Genomic DNA, 16,978 nt, shown 5'->3' with positions numbered 1-16,978 from the left:
CATGCTGCCCCGATCTCTGTGTTCCGTATTCGAAATGGAGTACGGAAGCCATGGGCGGAAAGCACGGCCAGGCTGGCCCCACACGGGGTGTGCACGTGCAACTGCCGAGCTAGAGGAGAGCAATGTGATACCCACAATTCTTTGGGGAAGGCTAGCTCTCATGCAGCTTCTTCCAAGCAGGTTCTGAAAGGTTTGCGCCCCTTTTCTCAACCCACCAACCGCGATCTCGTTCTCACCGTGCTACGCTCTGTGTTTCTCAAGGTGATTTGGAACGACAGCCTTTCAGACTGCAGAGGAAGGGAGTTTCTAACAGGGGAAATGAGATGTGTAACTGACAGGCTAGATGAAGGGAATTTCCTATGCAGTTGTCATTCAGTGTACTGGGAACAAGACCCAGGTCGGTAGAGCAACTAGTGTCTTTGTTCCCAGACATCATCTGGCACTGTGGTGCACCGGATCCCTTAAAACGCTTGGCTAACGTAGAGTCATATAAAAAGAACAGCAGTAGCAAGCAGGTTGACGCACATCACAAGGAAGATGTTCAGATTTCCAGTACCAGCCCTGTGGAGACGGACGGGTCTGCAAGCGTTTCGCCCAAGAGAGTTCCTTCAACACCAGCGGTCATTCCAAGTGCAGGGACGCCTGCGGTGAAGACTGCTGTGAGTGAGAAGCGTATCATTGGTACATGATTCGTGGAAGTGGATGTGGCAAAGGGTGCTCAGGTGGACGGGACGGGGAAGCTTTCCCACAACAAGTAGAAGGGTGCTACTGCTACATGGAATTCGGGGATTTGTTCATTGCTGTGTGCAAGAAAGAAATCCCGGGTTCCTGTTTGTCCCTTGAGTGTGGGAAGCCCTTATCGAGTGAGGCTTGAGGTGGCCGGTGTTCCCACAAACCGGTTCCGATCACAGGAGGGAACATCGCAAACACTTCTTGGCACAGTGGCCGCAAGTCCATTGCAAAGGAGGCCTTTGCCGAGGCATGGGAAACGAGTTGCCACCCAGCTCAGAAAAGCTCATGACGAGGTGGGCTGGACTTAAGCACGGGTATACCATGTTGCTTTCCCTGCAGGAAACACATAGTCCCAGGTTCGAGAACATAGTGTCATCTATGCGAGAGCTGTGGTACCCGGTTTGCTCGGGGGCTCCCATGAGTTGCGTTAAGGGCTCGGTTCTGAAGCCCACACGGTGCAAGTCTTTTAGGGACGCTTGGCCACGTGCTGGTTGCCCACCTCTGCAAAGCATGGCAATTTCACTCTGTAAGGGTTCGTCCCACTGGGGACACAAATTTCGTTCACACTTTCGCCCCTGAGCCTAGTGGCAGAGGCAAAAGCTGGGTCATTTCAGGGGATTCTCCACCGAATTTTTGGAGAGGTGCCTGCCTTTGACTTGAAGCGCCACACAAGCTCCACACAAGCTTGGCCCTCAGGCCCAGGGCAGATTGTGGTGTCTCCACCCTCATACCATGAACAATCTCTTAAGGAACGGGATCCCTTTGATATCAGCTCTCGGAGCCAAGGTCTCCTGAGAGTGCTCCTTTAGTAACCAGAAGCTATCCCTCATGTGGGACACATGAGGCGGTTTCTTTTGAACCTTCCAAACACAGACACTCTATCTATTTGGTCTTTGGAAGCTGAGTGAAGCTAACCAAGTGGGCCAAGTCCCACGGGCGATAAGAGGCTCATGCCTCTCCACAGAGGTCATGATGAAACATGTTGGTCCCAGAAGGAGTGCAGAAGTCCGTTATGGGCTATAGGATAGAAACGTGATGCATGCTGATAGAAATCCCTGGAGTGCTCCCATACTGAAACTGTCATGCACTGGGTGGTTTCTACTACATCACCGAACCGCATGTAGCGGTAACGGACATGTGCCCCTGCGCCTGGCAGTGTGTGAGAAGCCACGTGCTCAGCAAAACCTTACTGATGGCCTGGCAAATGTGTCCCCCTTATTGGACATGGGTATGTGCCCTTCCAGCTGTGTGAAAAGTAGGTTACACACTTAGCCCTTGCTGGATTTGGAGTTTGGCCATGAGGTCAAGACAAGGAGCCACTTATCTCGGAGACCTGGAAAGAGCAATTTCGCAGAGGTGCCTTAATGCTGCCATGAGGTCTGTGTTCCATATTCGAAATGGAATAAAAGAAGCCTTGGCCGGAGGCACGAGCAGGCTCGTCCCAGACGGCATGTGCACCTGCAACTGACGAGCTGGAGGAAAACAATGTGGTACCCCACAATTCTTTCGGGATTGGCCAGTTCTCATCCAGCTAGTTCCAAGCGGGTTCTGAAAGGTTTGCGCACCTTTTCTCAACACGCCAAGCACAAGTGCGTGCAAACAAACAGTGCTTCGCTCCGTGTTTCTCAAGGTGCTATGGAATGACAGCCCTGCAGACTGCACAGGAAGGGAGTTTCTCCCAGGGTAAAGGGGATGTGTACCTGACAGGCTAGATGAAGAACATTTCCTATGCAGTGGTCCTTCAGTGTATTGGGAACGGTAGCGAGGTCGGGCCAGCACATAGTGTCTTTGGTGCCAGATACTGTCTGGCACTGTGGTGCATCGGCACCCTGAAAACACTTTGCTAGCATAGAGCCTCATACAGAGGCTAGCAGGAGAAAACAGGTGGACGCACATCACAAAGAAACCCTGCAGACTTCCGATACCAAGCCCAGTGGAGACGGATGGGTCTGCGAGCGTTTCGCCCAAGAGGGTTCCTTCAGCACTGGAGGTTATAACCAGGGCAGTGGCACCCGCGGTGAAGAGCGCTGTGAGTGAAAACGTATCGTTTTACATGCTTCTTGGAATTGCAGTGTAGCAAAGGGTGCTCAGGTGGACGGGACGAGAAAGGCTTCCCAAAACAAGTTGCAGGGTGCTGCTCCTGCATGGAATTCCGGGGTCTGTGTATTGCTGTGTGCGAGAAAGAAATCCTGGATTGGTGTTTGTTCCTTGACTGCGGAAAGTCCTTGGAGTGAGGCTTGAGGTGACCTGTGTTCACGCAGATCACTTCCGACCACAGGAGGGAACACTGCAAACACTTCTTGCCACTGTGGCCTCAAGCCCACTGCAAAGGCGGCCTTTCCCCTGGTAAGGGAGACGAGTTGCTCCCCTGCTCGGAAATGCTCATGACTGAGGTTGGCCGGGCGGACGCATGGGTATACCATGTGGCTTTCCCCGAAGGAACCACACACTCCTTGGTTCGAGAACATAGTGTCATCTAGGCGAGAACTGTGGGACCCGGCTTGCACAGGGGCTCAAATAACGTGCGCTAAGGGCTTGGCTCTGAAGCCCACACGGTGCAAACGCTTTCAGAGGCACTTGGCCATGTGCTAGTGGCCCACCTCTGCAAAGTACGGCAATGTCACTCTGTAGGAGGTCGTCCCACGGGGAACACAAGTTACGTCCACACGTTTGCCCCTGAGCCTAATGGCCGAGGTAGAAGATTTGTCATTTCAGAGGCTTCTCCACGGAGTTTTTGTAGCGGCGTCTCCCTCTGACTTGTAGCTCCACAGAAGCACGGACCTCAGGCCAAGGGCAGCTTGTGCTTTCTCCACCCTCATACCATGAAGAATTTCCTAAGGAACGGGATCCCTTTGATGTCAGCTCTCGGAACCAAGGTTTCCCCACAGTGCTCCTTTAGTGACCAGAAGCTGTCCCTCTTGTGGGACACATGAAGCGATTACTTTTGAAACTTCCCTACTCAGACACTCGATCTCTTTGGTCTTTAGACGCTGAGAGAAGCTAACAAAGTGGGCTCAAGTTCCACGGGCGAAACGAGGCTCATGCCTCTCCACAGAGGGCATGTAGGAACGTGTTGCTCCGAGAAGGAATGCAGAAGTCCGTTATGGGCTAGAGGATAGAAACGTGGTGCACGCTAATAAAAATGCCTGCAGTGGTCCCATACTGAATGTGTCATCCACCGGGTGGTTTCATCTACATAACCGAACCGCACGTATCGGTAACGGGCATGTGGCCCTGCGTCTGGCAGGGTGTGTGAAGCCACGTGTCTGGCAAAACCTTACTGATGGCCTGGTAAATATATGGCCCTGATGGGAAATGGTTATGTGCCCGTCTAGCTAGGTGAAAGTTGTGTTACGCCCCTTGCCCTTTCTGGATTTGGAGTTTTGCCACGGAGTTCAAGACAAGGAGCCAATTGTTTTGGAGACGTGGAAATAGCACTTTCGCAGAGCTGCCTTCATGCTGCCCCGATCTCTGTGTTCCGTATTCGAAATGGAGTACGGAAGCCATGGGCGGAAAGCACGGCCAGGCTGGCCCCACACGGGGTGTGCACGTGCAACTGCCGAGCTAGAGGAGAGCAATGTGATACCCACAATTCTTTGGGGAAGGCTAGCTCTCATCCAGCTTCTTCCAAGCAGGTTCTGAAAGGTTTGCGCCCCTTTTCTCAACCCACCAACCGCGATCTCGTTCTCACCGTGCTACGCTCTGTGTTTCTCAAGGTGATTTGGAACGACAGCCTTTCAGACTGCAGAGGAAGGGAGTTTCTAACAGGGGAAATGAGATGTGTAACTGACAGGCTAGATGAAGGGAATTTCCTATGCAGTTGTCATTCAGTGTACTGGGAACAAGACCCAGGTCGGTAGAGCAACTAGTGTCTTTGTTCCCAGACATCATCTGGCACTGTGGTGCACCGGATCCCTTAAAACGCTTGGCTAACGTAGAGTCATATAAAAAGAACAGCAGTAGCAAGCAGGTTGACGCACATCACAAGGAAGATGTTCAGATTTCCAGTACCAGCCCTGTGGAGACGGACGGGTCTGCAAGCGTTTCGCCCAAGAGAGTTCCTTCAACACCAGCGGTCATTCCAAGTGCAGGGACGCCTGCGGTGAAGACTGCTGTGAGTGAGAAGCGTATCATTGGTACATGATTCGTGGAAGTGGATGTGGCAAAGGGTGCTCAGGTGGACGGGACGGGGAAGCTTTCCCACAACAAGTAGAAGGGTGCTACTGCTACATGGAATTCGGGGATTTGTTCATTGCTGTGTGCAAGAAAGAAATCCCGGGTTCCTGTTTGTCCCTTGAGTGTGGGAAGCCCTTATCGAGTGAGGCTTGAGGTGGCCGGTGTTCCCACAAACCGGTTCCGATCACAGGAGGGAACATCGCAAACACTTCTTGGCACAGTGGCCGCAAGTCCATTGCAAAGGAGGCCTTTGCCGAGGCATGGGAAACGAGTTGCCACCCAGCTCAGAAAAGCTCATGACGAGGTGGGCTGGACTTAAGCACGGGTATACCATGTTGCTTTCCCTGCAGGAAACACATAGTCCCAGGTTCGAGAACATAGTGTCATCTATGCGAGAGCTGTGGTACCCGGTTTGCTCGGGGGCTCCCATGAGTTGCGTTAAGGGCTCGGTTCTGAAGCCCACACGGTGCAAGTCTTTTAGGGACGCTTGGCCACGTGCTGGTTGCCCACCTCTGCAAAGCATGGCAATTTCACTCTGTAAGGGTTCGTCCCACTGGGGACACAAATTTCGTTCACACTTTCGCCCCTGAGCCTAGTGGCAGAGGCAAAAGCTGGGTCATTTCAGGGGATTCTCCACCGAATTTTTGGAGAGGTGCCTGCCTTTGACTTGAAGCGCCACACAAGCTCCACACAAGCTTGGCCCTCAGGCCCAGGGCAGATTGTGGTGTCTCCACCCTCATACCATGAACAATCTCTTAAGGAACGGGATCCCTTTGATATCAGCTCTCGGAGCCAAGGTCTCCTGAGAGTGCTCCTTTAGTAACCAGAAGCTATCCCTCATGTGGGACACATGAGGCGGTTTCTTTTGAACCTTCCAAACACAGACACTCTATCTATTTGGTCTTTGGAAGCTGAGTGAAGCTAACCAAGTGGGCCAAGTCCCACGGGCGATAAGAGGCTCATGCCTCTCCACAGAGGTCATGATGAAACATGTTGGTCCCAGAAGGAGTGCAGAAGTCCGTTATGGGCTATAGGATAGAAACGTGATGCATGCTGATAGAAATCCCTGGAGTGCTCCCATACTGAAACTGTCATGCACTGGGTGGTTTCTACTACATCACCGAACCGCATGTAGCGGTAACGGACATGTGCCCCTGCGCCTGGCAGTGTGTGAGAAGCCACGTGCTCAGCAAAACCTTACTGATGGCCTGGCAAATGTGTCCCCCTTATTGGACATGGGTATGTGCCCTTCCAGCTGTGTGAAAAGTAGGTTACACACTTAGCCCTTGCTGGATTTGGAGTTTGGCCATGAGGTCAAGACAAGGAGCCACTTATCTCGGAGACCTGGAAAGAGCAATTTCGCAGAGGTGCCTTAATGCTGCCATGAGGTCTGTGTTCCATATTCGAAATGGAATAAAAGAAGCCTTGGCCGGAGGCACGAGCAGGCTCGTCCCAGACGGCATGTGCACCTGCAACTGACGAGCTGGAGGAAAACAATGTGGTACCCCACAATTCTTTCGGGATTGGCCAGTTCTCATCCAGCTAGTTCCAAGCGGGTTCTGAAAGGTTTGCGCACCTTTTCTCAACACGCCAAGCCCAAGTGCGTGCAAACAAACAGTGCTTCGCTCCGTGTTTCTCAAGGTGCTATGGAATGACAGCCCTGCAGACTGCACAGGAAGGGAGTTTCTCCCAGGGTAAAGGGGATGTGTACCTGACAGGCTAGATGAAGAACATTTCCTATGCAGTGGTCCTTCAGTGTATTGGGAACGGTAGCGAGGTCGGGCCAGCACATAGTGTCTTTGGTGCCAGATACTGTCTGGCACTGTGGTGCATCGGCACCCTGAAAACACTTTGCTAGCATAGAGCCTCATACAGAGGCTAGCAGGAGAAAACAGGTGGACGCACATCACAAAGAAACCCTGCAGACTTCCGATACCAAGCCCAGTGGAGACGGATGGGTCTGCGAGCGTTTCGCCCAAGAGGGTTCCTTCAGCACTGGAGGTTATAACCAGGGCAGTGGCACCCGCGGTGAAGAGCGCTGTGAGTGAAAACGTATCGTTTTACATGCTTCTTGGAATTGCAGTGTAGCAAAGGGTGCTCAGGTGGACGGGACGAGAAAGGCTTCCCAAAACAAGTTGCAGGGTGCTGCTCCTGCATGGAATTCCGGGGTCTGTGTATTGCTGTGTGCGAGAAAGAAATCCTGGATTGGTGTTTGTTCCTTGACTGCGGAAAGTCCTTGGAGTGAGGCTTGAGGTGACCTGTGTTCACGCAGATCACTTCCGACCACAGGAGGGAACACTGCAAACACTTCTTGCCACTGTGGCCTCAAGCCCACTGCAAAGGCGGCCTTTCCCCTGGTAAGGGAGACGAGTTGCTCCCCTGCTCGGAAATGCTCATGACTGAGGTTGGCCGGGCGGACGCATGGGTATACCATGTGGCTTTCCCCGAAGGAACCACACACTCCTTGGTTCGAGAACATAGTGTCATCTAGGCGAGAACTGTGGGACCCGGCTTGCACAGGGGCTCAAATAACGTGCGCTAAGGGCTTGGCTCTGAAGCCCACACGGTGCAAACGCTTTCAGAGGCACTTGGCCATGTGCTAGTGGCCCACCTCTGCAAAGTACGGCAATGTCACTCTGTAGGAGGTCGTCCCACGGGGAACACAAGTTACGTCCACACGTTTGCCCCTGAGCCTAATGGCCGAGGTAGAAGATTTGTCATTTCAGAGGCTTCTCCACGGAGTTTTTGTAGCGGCGTCTCCCTCTGACTTGTAGCTCCACAGAAGCACGGACCTCAGGCCAAGGGCAGCTTGTGCTTTCTCCACCCTCATACCATGAAGAATTTCCTAAGGAACGGGATCCCTTTGATGTCAGCTCTCGGAACCAAGGTTTCCCCACAGTGCTCCTTTAGTGACCAGAAGCTGTCCCTCTTGTGGGACACATGAAGCGATTACTTTTGAAACTTCCCTACACAGACACTCGATCTCTTTGGTCTTTAGACGCTGAGAGAAGCTAACAAAGTGGGCTCAAGTTCCACGGGCGAAACGAGGCTCATGCCTCTCCACAGAGGGCATGTAGGAACGTGTTGCTCCGAGAAGGAATGCAGAAGTCCGTTATGGGCTAGAGGATAGAAACGTGATGCACGCTAATAAAAATGCCTGCAGTGGTCCCATACTGAATGTGTCATCCACCGGGTGGTTTCATCTACATAACCGAACCGCACGTATCGGTAACGGGCATGTGGCCCTGCGTCTGGCAGGGTGTGTGAAGCCACGTGTCTGGCAAAACCTTACTGATGGCCTGGTAAATATATGGCCCTGATGGGAAATGGTTATGTGCCCGTCTAGCTAGGTGAAAGTTGTGTTACGCCCCTTGCCCTTTCTGGATTTGGAGTTTTGCCACGGAGTTCAAGACAAGGAGCCAATTATTTTGGAGACGTGGAAATAGCACTTTCGCAGAGCTGCCTTCATGCTGCCCCGATCTCTGTGTTCCGTATTCGAAATGGAGTACAGAAGCCATGGGCGGAAAGCACGGCCAGGCTGGCCCCACACGGGGTGTGCACGTGCAACTGCCGAGCTAGAGGAGAGCAATGTGATACCCACAATTCTTTGGGGAAGGCTAGCTCTCATCCAGCTTCTTCCAAGCAGGTTCTGAAAGGTTTGCGCCCCTTTTCTCAACCCACCAACCGCGATCTCGTTCTCACCGTGCTACGCTCTGTGTTTCTCAAGGTGATTTGGAATGACAGCCTTTCAGACTGCAGAGGAAGGGAGTTTCTAACAGGGGAAATGAGATGTGTAACTGACAGGCTAGATGAAGGGAATTTCCTATGCAGTTGTCATTCAGTGTACTGGGAACAAGACCCAGGTCGGTAGAGCAACTAGTGTCTTTGTTCCCAGACATCATCTGGCACTGTGGTGCACCGGATCCCTTAAAACGCTTGGCTAACGTAGAGTCATATAAAAAGAACAGCAGTAGCAAGCAGGTTGACGCACATCACAAGGAAGATGTTCAGATTTCCAGTACCAGCCCTGTGGAGACGGACGGGTCTGCAAGCGTTTCGCCCAAGAGAGTTCCTTCAACACCAGCGGTCATTCCAAGTGCAGGGACGCCTGCGGTGAAGACTGCTGTGAGTGAGAAGCGTATCATTGGTACATGATTCGTGGAAGTGGATGTGGCAAAGGGTGCTCAGGTGGACGGGACGGGGAAGCTTTCCCACAACAAGTAGAAGGGTGCTACTGCTACATGGAATTCGGGGATTTGTTCATTGCTGTGTGCAAGAAAGAAATCCCGGGTTCCTGTTTGTCCCTTGAGTGTGGGAAGCCCTTATCGAGTGAGGCTTGAGGTGGCCGGTGTTCCCACAAACCGGTTCCGATCACAGGAGGGAACATCGCAAACACTTCTTGGCACAGTGGCCGCAAGTCCATTGCAAAGGAGGCCTTTGCCGAGGCATGGGAAACGAGTTGCCACCCAGCTCAGAAAAGCTCATGACGAGGTGGGCTGGACTTAAGCACGGGTATACCATGTTGCTTTCCCTGCAGGAAACACATAGTCCCAGGTTCGAGAACATAGTGTCATCTATGCGAGAGCTGTGGTACCCGGTTTGCTCGGGGGCTCCCATGAGTTGCGTTAAGGGCTCGGTTCTGAAGCCCACACGGTGCAAGTCTTTTAGGGACGCTTGGCCACGTGCTGGTTGCCCACCTCTGCAAAGCATGGCAATTTCACTCTGTAAGGGTTCGTCCCACTGGGGACACAAATTTCGTTCACACTTTCGCCCCTGAGCCTAGTGGCAGAGGCAAAAGCTGGGTCATTTCAGGGGATTCTCCACCGAATTTTTGGAGAGGTGCCTGCCTTTGACTTGAAGCGCCACACAAGCTCCACACAAGCTTGGCCCTCAGGCCCAGGGCAGATTGTGGTGTCTCCACCCTCATACCATGAACAATCTCTTAAGGAACGGGATCCCTTTGATATCAGCTCTCGGAGCCAAGGTCTCCTGAGAGTGCTCCTTTAGTAACCAGAAGCTATCCCTCATGTGGGACACATGAGGCGGTTTCTTTTGAACCTTCCAAACACAGACACTCTATCTATTTGGTCTTTGGAAGCTGAGTGAAGCTAACCAAGTGGGCCAAGTCCCACGGGCGATAAGAGGCTCATGCCTCTCCACAGAGGTCATGATGAAACATGTTGGTCCCAGAAGGAGTGCAGAAGTCCGTTATGGGCTATAGGATAGAAACGTGATGCATGCTGATAGAAATCCCTGGAGTGCTCCCATACTGAAACTGTCATGCACTGGGTGGTTTCTACTACATCACCGAACCGCATGTAGCGGTAACGGACATGTGCCCCTGCGCCTGGCAGTGTGTGAGAAGCCACGTGCTCAGCAAAACCTTACTGATGGCCTGGCAAATGTGTCCCCCTTATTGGACATGGGTATGTGCCCTTCCAGCTGTGTGAAAAGTAGGTTACACACTTAGCCCTTGCTGGATTTGGAGTTTGGCCATGAGGTCAAGACAAGGAGCCACTTATCTCGGAGACCTGGAAAGAGCAATTTCGCAGAGGTGCCTTAATGCTGCCATGAGGTCTGTGTTCCATATTCGAAATGGAATAAAAGAAGCCTTGGCCGGAGGCACGAGCAGGCTCGTCCCAGACGGCATGTGCACCTGCAACTGACGAGCTGGAGGAAAACAATGTGGTACCCCACAATTCTTTCGGGATTGGCCAGTTCTCATCCAGCTAGTTCCAAGCGGGTTCTGAAAGGTTTGCGCACCTTTTCTCAACACGCCAAGCCCAAGTGCGTGCAAACAAACAGTGCTTCGCTCCGTGTTTCTCAAGGTGCTATGGAATGACAGCCCTGCAGACTGCACAGGAAGGGAGTTTCTCCCAGGGTAAAGGGGATGTGTACCTGACAGGCTAGATGAAGAACATTTCCTATGCAGTGGTCCTTCAGTGTATTGGGAACGGTAGCGAGGTCGGGCCAGCACATAGTGTCTTTGGTGCCAGATACTGTCTGGCACTGTGGTGCATCGGCACCCTGAAAACACTTTGCTAGCATAGAGCCTCATACAGAGGCTAGCAGGAGAAAACAGGTGGACGCACATCACAAAGAAACCCTGCAGACTTCCGATACCAAGCCCAGTGGAGACGGATGGGTCTGCGAGCGTTTCGCCCAAGAGGGTTCCTTCAGCACTGGAGGTTATAACCAGGGCAGTGGCACCCGCGGTGAAGAGCGCTGTGAGTGAAAACGTATCGTTTTACATGCTTCTTGGAATTGCAGTGTAGCAAAGGGTGCTCAGGTGGACGGGACGAGAAAGGCTTCCCAAAACAAGTTGCAGGGTGCTGCTCCTGCATGGAATTCCGGGGTCTGTGTATTGCTGTGTGCGAGAAAGAAATCCTGGATTGGTGTTTGTTCCTTGACTGCGGAAAGTCCTTGGAGTGAGGCTTGAGGTGACCTGTGTTCACGCAGATCACTTCCGACCACAGGAGGGAACACTGCAAACACTTCTTGCCACTGTGGCCTCAAGCCCACTGCAAAGGCGGCCTTTCCCCTGGTAAGGGAGACGAGTTGCTCCCCTGCTCGGAAATGCTCATGACTGAGGTTGGCCGGGCGGACGCATGGGTATACCATGTGGCTTTCCCCGAAGGAACCACACACTCCTTGGTTCGAGAACATAGTGTCATCTAGGCGAGAACTGTGGGACCCGGCTTGCACAGGGGCTCAAATAACGTGCGCTAAGGGCTTGGCTCTGAAGCCCACACGGTGCAAACGCTTTCAGAGGCACTTGGCCATGTGCTAGTGGCCCACCTCTGCAAAGTACGGCAATGTCACTCTGTAGGAGGTCGTCCCACGGGGAACACAAGTTACGTCCACACGTTTGCCCCTGAGCCTAATGGCCGAGGTAGAAGATTTGTCATTTCAGAGGCTTCTCCACGGAGTTTTTGTAGCGGCGTCTCCCTCTGACTTGTAGCTCCACAGAAGCACGGACCTCAGGCCAAGGGCAGCTTGTGCTTTCTCCACCCTCATACCATGAAGAATTTCCTAAGGAACGGGATCCCTTTGATGTCAGCTCTCGGAACCAAGGTTTCCCCACAGTGCTCCTTTAGTGACCAGAAGCTGTCCCTCTTGTGGGACACATGAAGCGATTACTTTTGAAACTTCCCTACACAGACACTCGATCTCTTTGGTCTTTAGACGCTGAGAGAAGCTAACAAAGTGGGCTCAAGTTCCACGGGCGAAACGAGGCTCATGCCTCTCCACAGAGGGCATGTAGGAACGTGTTGCTCCGAGAAGGAATGCAGAAGTCCGTTATGGGCTAGAGGATAGAAACGTGATGCACGCTAATAAAAATGCCTGCAGTGGTCCCATACTGAATGTGTCATCCACCGGGTGGTTTCATCTACATAACCGAACCGCACGTATCGGTAACGGGCATGTGGCCCTGCGTCTGGCAGGGTGTGTGAAGCCACGTGTCTGGCAAAACCTTACTGATGGCCTGGTAAATATATGGCCCTGATGGGAAATGGTTATGTGCCCGTCTAGCTAGGTGAAAGTTGTGTTACGCCCCTTGCCCTTTCTGGATTTGGAGTTTTGCCACGGAGTTCAAGACAAGGAGCCAATTATTTTGGAGACGTGGAAATAGCACTTTCGCAGAGCTGCCTTCATGCTGCCCCGATCTCTGTGTTCCGTATTCGAAATGGAGTACAGAAGCCATGGGCGGAAAGCACGGCCAGGCTGGCCCCACACGGGGTGTGCACGTGCAACTGCCGAGCTAGAGGAGAGCAATGTGATACCCACAATTCTTTGGGGAAGGCTAGCTCTCATCCAGCTTCTTCCAAGCAGGTTCTGAAAGGTTTGCGCCCCTTTTCTCAACCCACCAACCGCGATCTCGTTCTCACCGTGCTACGCTCTGTGTTTCTCAAGGTGATTTGGAATGACAGCCTTTCAGACTGCAGAGGAAGGGAGTTTCTAACAGGGGAAATGAGATGTGTAACTGACAGGCTAGATGAAGGGAATTTCCTATGCAGTTGTCATTCAGTGTACTGGGAACAAGACCCAGGTCGGTAGAGCAACTAGTGTCTTTGTTCCCAGACATCATCTGGCACTGTGGTGCACCGGATCCCTTAAAACGCTTGGCTAACGTAGAGTCATATAAAAAGAACAGCAGTAGCAAGCAGGTTGACGCACATCACAAGGAAGATGTTCAGATTTCCAGTACCAGCCCTGTGGAGACGGACGGGTCTGCAAGCGTTTCGCCCAAGAGAGTTCCTTCAACACCAGCGGTCATTCCAAGTGCAGGGACGCCTGCGGTGAAGACTGCTGTGAGTGAGAAGCGTATCATTGGTACATGATTCGTGGAAGTGGATGTGGCAAAGGGTGCTCAGGTGGACGGGACGGGGAAGCTTTCCCACAACAAGTAGAAGGGTGCTACTGCTACATGGAATTCGGGGATTTGTTCATTGCTGTGTGCAAGAAAGAAATCCCGGGTTCCTGTTTGTCCCTTGAGTGTGGGAAGCCCTTATCGAGTGAGGCTTGAGGTGGCCGGTGTTCCCACAAACCGGTTCCGATCACAGGAGGGAACATCGCAAACACTTCTTGGCACAGTGGCCGCAAGTCCATTGCAAAGGAGGCCTTTGCCGAGGCATGGGAAACGAGTTGCCACCCAGCTCAGAAAAGCTCATGACGAGGTGGGCTGGACTTAAGCACGGGTATACCATGTTGCTTTCCCTGCAGGAAACACATAGTCCCAGGTTCGAGAACATAGTGTCATCTATGCGAGAGCTGTGGTACCCGGTTTGCTCGGGGGCTCCCATGAGTTGCGTTAAGGGCTCGGTTCTGAAGCCCACACGGTGCAAGTCTTTTAGGGACGCTTGGCCACGTGCTGGTTGCCCACCTCTGCAAAGCATGGCAATTTCACTCTGTAAGGGTTCGTCCCACTGGGGACACAAATTTCGTTCACACTTTCGCCCCTGAGCCTAGTGGCAGAGGCAAAAGCTGGGTCATTTCAGGGGATTCTCCACCGAATTTTTGGAGAGGTGCCTGCCTTTGACTTGAAGCGCCACACAAGCTCCACACAAGCTTGGCCCTCAGGCCCAGGGCAGATTGTGGTGTCTCCACCCTCATACCATGAACCATCTCTTAAGGAACGGGATCCCTTTGATATCAGCTCTCGGAGCCAAGGTCTCCTGAGAGTGCTCCTTTAGTAACCAGAAGCTATCCCTCATGTGGGACACATGAGGCGGTTTCTTTTGAACCTTCCAAACACAGACACTCTATCTATTTGGTCTTTGGAAGCTGAGTGAAGCTAACCAAGTGGGCCAAGTCCCACGGGCGATAAGAGGCTCATGCCTCTCCACAGAGGTCATGATGAAACATGTTGGTCCCAGAAGGAGTGCAGAAGTCCGTTATGGGCTATAGGATAGAAACGTGATGCATGCTGATAGAAATCCCTGGAGTGCTCCCATACTGAAACTGTCATGCACTGGGTGGTTTCTACTACATCACCGAACCGCATGTAGCGGTAACGGACATGTGCCCCTGCGCCTGGCAGTGTGTGAGAAGCCACGTGCTCAGCAAAACCTTACTGATGGCCTGGCAAATGTGTCCCCCTTATTGGACATGGGTATGTGCCCTTCCAGCTGTGTGAAAAGTAGGTTACACACTTAGCCCTTGCTGGATTTGGAGTTTGGCCATGAGGTCAAGACAAGGAGCCACTTATCTCGGAGACCTGGAAAGAGCAATTTCGCAGAGGTGCCTTAATGCTGCCATGAGGTCTGTGTTCCATATTCGAAATGGAATAAAAGAAGCCTTGGCCGGAGGCACGAGCAGGCTCGTCCCAGACGGCATGTGCACCTGCAACTGACGAGCTGGAGGAAAACAATGTGGTACCCCACAATTCTTTCGGGATTGGCCAGTTCTCATCCAGCTAGTTCCAAGCGGGTTCTGAAAGGTTTGCGCACCTTTTCTCAACACGCCAAGCACAAGTGCGTGCAAACAAACAGTGCTTCGCTCCGTGTTTCTCAAGGTGCTATGGAATGACAGCCCTGCAGACTGCACAGGAAGGGAGTTTCTCCCAGGGTAAAGGGGATGTGTACCTGACAGGCTAGATGAAGAACATTTCCTATGCAGTGGTCCTTCAGTGTATTGGGAACGGTAGCGAGGTCGGGCCAGCACATAGTGTCTTTGGTCCCAGATACTGTCTGGCACTGTGCTGCATCGGCACCCTGAAAACACTTTGCTAGCATAGAGCCTCATACAGAGGCTAGCAGGAGAAAACAGGTGGACGCACATCACAAAGAAACCCTGCAGACTTCCGATACCAAGCCCAGTGGAGACGGATGGGTCTGCGAGCGTTTCGCCCAAGAGGGTTCCTTCAGCACTGGAGGTTATAACCAGGGCAGTGGCACCCGCGGTGAAGAGCGCTGTGAGTGAAAACGTATCGTTTTACATGCTTCTTGGAATTGCAGTGTAGCAAAGGGTGCTCAGGTGGACGGGACGAGAAAGGCTTCCCAAAACAAGTTGCAGGGTGCTGCTCCTGCATGGAATTCCGGGGTCTGTGTATTGCTGTGTGCGAGAAAGAAATCCTGGATTGGTGTTTGTTCCTTGACTGCGGAAAGTCCTTGGAGTGAGGCTTGAGGTGACCTGTGTTCACGCAGATCACTTCCGACCACAGGAGGGAACACTGCAAACACTTCTTGCCACTGTGGCCTCAAGCCCACTGCAAAGGCGGCCTTTCCCCTGGTAAGGGAGACGAGTTGCTCCCCTGCTCGGAAATGCTCATGACTGAGGTTGGCCGGGCGGACGCATGGGTATACCATGTGGCTTTCCCCGAAGGAACCACACACTCCTTGGTTCGAGAACATAGTGTCATCTAGGCGAGAACTGTGGGACCCGGCTTGCACAGGGGCTCAAATAACGTGCGCTAAGGGCTTGGCTCTGAAGCCCACACGGTGCAAACGCTTTCAGAGGCACTTGGCCATGTGCTAGTGGCCCACCTCTGCAAAGTACGGCAATGTCACTCTGTAGGAGGTCGTCCCACGGGGAACACAAGTTACGTCCACACGTTTGCCCCTGAGCCTAATGGCCGAGGTAAAAGATTTGTCATTTCAGAGGCTTCTCCACGGAGTTTTTGTAGCGGCGTCTCCCTCTGACTTGTAGCTCCACAGAAGCACGGACCTCAGGCCAAGGGCAGCTTGTGCTTTCTCCACCCTCATACCATGAAGAATTTCCTAAGGAACGGGATCCCTTTGATGTCAGCTCTCGGAACCAAGGTTTCCCCACAGTGCTCCTTTAGTGACCAGAAGCTGTCCCTCTTGTGGGACACATGAAGCGATTACTTTTGAAACTTCCCTACACAGACACTCGATCTCTTTGGTCTTTAGACGCTGAGAGAAGCTAACAAAGTGGGCTCAAGTTCCACGGGCGAAACGAGGCTCATGCCTCTCCACAGAGGGCATGTAGGAACGTGTTGCTCCGAGAAGGAATGCAGAAGTCCGTTATGGGCTAGAGGATAGAAACGTGATGCACGCTAATAAAAATGCCTGCAGTGGTCCCATACTGAATGTGTCATCCACCGGGTGGTTTCATCTACATAACCGAACCGCACGTATCGGTAACGGGCATGTGGCCCTGCGTCTGGCAGGGTGTGTGAAGCCACGTGTCTGGCAAAACCTTACTGATGGCCTGGTAAATATATGGCCCTGATGGGAAATGGTTATGTGCCCGTCTAGCTAGGTGAAAGTTGTGTTACGCCCCTTGCCCTTTCTGGATTTGGAGTTTTGCCACGGAGTTCAAGACAAGGAGCCAATTATTTTGGAGACGTGGAAATAGCACTTTCGCAGAGCTGCCTTCATGCTGCCCCGATCTCTGTGTTCCGTATTCGAAATGGAGTACAGAAGCCATGGGCGGAAAGCACGGCCAGGCTGGCCCCACACGGGGTGTGCACGTGCAACTGCCGAGCTAGAGGAGAGCAATGTGATACCCACAATTCTTTGGGGAAGGCTAGCTCTCATCCAGCTTCTTCCAAGCAGGTTCTGAAAGGTTTGCGCCCCTTTTCTCAACCCACCAACCGCGATCTCGT

The sequence above is a fragment of the Eubalaena glacialis genome, chromosome X (assembly GCF_028564815.1).
Source record: "Eubalaena glacialis isolate mEubGla1 chromosome X, mEubGla1.1.hap2.+ XY, whole genome shotgun sequence".
Classification (NCBI taxonomy): domain Eukaryota; kingdom Metazoa; phylum Chordata; class Mammalia; order Artiodactyla; family Balaenidae; genus Eubalaena; species Eubalaena glacialis.
This window is presented reverse-complemented; position numbering follows the sequence as displayed.